The sequence below is a fragment of the Octopus bimaculoides genome, chromosome 12, assembly GCF_001194135.2.
Source record: "Octopus bimaculoides isolate UCB-OBI-ISO-001 chromosome 12, ASM119413v2, whole genome shotgun sequence".
NCBI classification, from domain to species: Eukaryota; Metazoa; Mollusca; class Cephalopoda; order Octopoda; family Octopodidae; genus Octopus; species Octopus bimaculoides.
In genome coordinates, this window is record NC_068992.1 from 54,313,300 (window position 1) to 54,317,308 (window position 4,009).

General features: G+C 29.9%; 1 protein-coding gene across 1 annotated transcript in view; it reads left to right on the forward strand.

Moving 5' to 3' along the window:
* The window catches only part of LOC128249177 (uncharacterized), a 227,017-nt gene that overhangs the window by 197,653 nt on the left and 25,355 nt on the right, over positions 1–4,009 (forward strand). The window lies entirely within an intron of this gene.

The following is a 4,009-nucleotide window of genomic DNA, read 5'->3' on the forward strand; positions in this document are numbered from 1 at the left end:
TATATATATATATGCACATATACATGCATACATGTATACATACATGTATAAATATATATATATGTATATATGCATGCACACATACATACATACATATGCACAAATGCATGCATACACCTCTGTACACTCACACATGCATATATATGTATGTATATTTGCATGCACACATATTCAAGCACAGAGTGATGCATATACTCACATTTCATATACACCTACCAGTTGTATCACAAAGAGTGTTCTTACACACAACAGATACTTAGTATATATACTAACATATATTTTTCATATATACACCATACATATATATGTCATACATCATACATATGTACATTATATGTATGTGTGTATACACATCATACATACATGCATACATCACACATATATAATTATATATATCATGCATACATAATCTGTTTGAAACATATGTAAGCATAGAGAAATATTTAAGTACGCAGCTTGAAATACACAAACATACATTCATGTATTTGTATACATCATCATAAAGCTACACATGCATACAACACACACACAGTTTTAATTTTTAAATACCCAACTAAGTAACTGTATACATACATAGATATATTAAACAAACATACAAATGTAGGCACGTGTATACACACTTTTGTATGTGCGTAAGTACACAATTTTAGCAAAACATAGCCATGTGACAAAATCCCACACACACACAGTCACACACACACACAGTCATATACATACACTGGCATTTATACACTCATGCACACACTGAAAATTGCATTATATTCATAGGTCTGATTGCTTGTTTGTTTTTGTTGATTATTTTATTATTTTTGCTGTTTTTTCCCCTCCCATACAATTCTAAATTAAATTCTGTGTTAAAAATATGTTTTGTCTGGTAGAAAATAGTTTCGTATTAACAAAGAAACTGTAATGTTACAGCACTAACAACTACAACAACTAAAACAATGACAAGAACAAAATAAAATGAAACCAAAATCAGAGAATGCATAAATTTAAAGAAAATTATTAAAAAAAGAAAATTGAAAATATAATATATAAAAAGATATTGAAATAGTTTTAAAAAATTAAATGAAATGGAAGTAAAATGTTTAACATTAGAGATAGCAGTCAGTAATTTGCTTATTGTTTTGGAGAACAATGACTCTTCATCAATAATTTCAAATAATTCTAGAAATAAGTGTCTGAAATATTCTTATAAAGATGTTTTAATATCTTTATCCTCGTTTAATTATTCAGTTGAAAGAAAGATGGTCAGAGTAACATATGCACAAATATACACACATAGACATAAGCATGCACATACACACACAAACAGTGACTCACTCATACTGCAGTGAGATAGCAAGCTGGTGGAGTGGATAAGGTATTGGACTAGCTGTACAAATATCGTAATTTCAAATATGCCCAAATTTTTGGTGGGTTCCGTACTTTTTGTTTATTCCTTGTTTTATATTTTTATTTTATTTTAATTGTTATCTTTCTGGTCATTAACTTCATTTGCTTTGTGAACGTGTTTTTGTTTGTTTTTTAATGCTAGAATGGGTTGGATAGGTTTTTTATTTGAAGTAGTATTTTACAGCCAGATGCTCTTCCTGTCACTAATTCTCACCTGTTTTTCAAGTAAGGGGATTTTTATTCTACAGGTCTTTGAAAGTTCAAAGCAACTGGACAAAATGGCAACCAGAAATGTAAACATATCACCACTGAGCAAAGCCATGGTGTGTCAGTAAACATTTACATTTGCACACATACATATATACGTGCACATGCACACAAATATATATATATACTTATATATATATATATATATATATATATATATATATATATATATATATATATATATACATATATATATATATAGAGAGAGAGAGAGAGAAAGAGAGAAGGAAAGAGAAAGAGATGGAGAGGGATAGATAGATAGACAGATAGATATGTGTCTACATATGTGTGTGTGTCTACCAAATTCACTCCCAAAGTGTTGGTCAGTTTTTAACTATAGAAGAAAACACTTACCCCAGCTGCTGACAAGAAAAAAGGAAAGGAGATAATAGAACAAAATAGGACAAATAAAACAGAGAGAAAAGAAAAGAAAGAAAATATTGAGAGGAAGGGAGAGAGAGTGATAAAAATAGTGAAAGAAAGAGATCTAGTTCACATGATGACTGAAATACAGATCAGCATAAACAAATAAACAGACAACTGTGACGATATTGGCATGTTTACACTACATATTACCACAATATTCTATGTCAACTTGTATGACAAAAATTTGGTAAGATGGCATATTGGCTCTGTCAAGAAGAGATAGTTAGTTCCTCTTATTCCATGTGGAACATTGGGTAGCAACAAAAGATCTCCATCCTCTGTAGTCTTCTGCAAAAGATTAGGCACCTTGATCCTTCAGAACTGTCCTACCAGAAAATAAGGATGTTATAAGACTATTGGTACATTTTCAATGTTCCTTTGCTATGATTCAACACCCAAACGTTTTTGGTATAGCTACACTTAATATTATTAATCAGCGTCCATGTTTCCTTTTTTCCCCCTTCTCGCTTCCAATTGAGAGAGAGCTGTGTGTATCTTTTTAATGGCATTCTAAAGACATCTCCAAGAAACTTCAGATGATGATCTTCTACTAGGATGCCAAGTGGTTTCTGCTTGGTCAGTGGAGCAAAAGAGGAGAGAGGCCTTTGAGCCAGTCTCAGAAATGGAACTCGGGTGGGCTCTACATGGTATAGTGCATGAGGCTAAATCCACAAAGAGGAGTTGATAGGAGAAGCACAGAGACCCCCCCCCCACACAATGTATATGATATTAAACACTATTAGCAGAAATATGAAATGAAATAAAAACAGAAACACTGACAAGATTCAAATGATTGATTCAAATTGATTGATTTATTACAAATCAGTCACTTGTCAATAAAACAGTGGAAAGGTGAATAGATACATGGTTTGTGTTTCCTCAGAAGATCTGTTGCTCTCTTTTACTGTTTGAAATTGGTGTTTATGATATCTGTTATCACAACACTTTCTGTCTGGAGTCAATCTCTTGATTAATATGGCTAAGTTTGATACTTATTTTGAGAATACACTGTATAGTTATTTTAATTTATGTCTTTTCTGTAGCTATAGCAACAATTTGGACCAAAAAGTAGTTTCACATATTTTGTCATTTATTCAATAGATATAGAATTACAATGGTGTTTCTTGCTGTGTTCAACAAAGCCCTCATCATTTTCAGAATTCTGTTTTTCTTCTGTGATGTTATTTTTAAAATATTCAGCTTTTACTATGCTATCAATTCAAAACAAATGTTTTAATTTTGTATTTTCTTTTATGATCTAACACAGCAGAAAATCTTGATTCAAGCTAGATTATGGCATATTACAAGCAATTTAATATCACTCATTCAAACAGATATTTCAACAATGAGGATTTGTATTAAAAATAACCATACAAAATAAACAGATGAAATTGGAAACATAGAAGAAGGATATATAATAATAGTAAAAAAAAAAAAAAATCCCATTCTAATTATTTTGGATTAAGAAAGAAAAATAAATTGTTTACAAATATAATGGAAATAAAATGAAAAATGATTATACTACAAACTGTGGTGAAACACAATCAATCTAAATTGTAGGAAACACTCAAACATATATATATGCATACATACATACACATATATATATAAAACTATATATATACATGTATGCATGTATGTATATATGTGGCTGTGTATGTATGTATGTATATATGTATATATGCATGAGTGTGTATATATGTGCATGCATATGTGTCTACATAAGCATACAATGTTTACAAAAGTACTTCATAACTGTGTATATCTTTATACTCATAAACTGTCACAAGCACACATATTTAAATGTAAATGCGTATGTCTATTTGTGTGTAAGTGCATGTATGTATCTGTATGTATATATATATATATATATGTATGTATATATATATATATATATATATATATATATATATATATATAT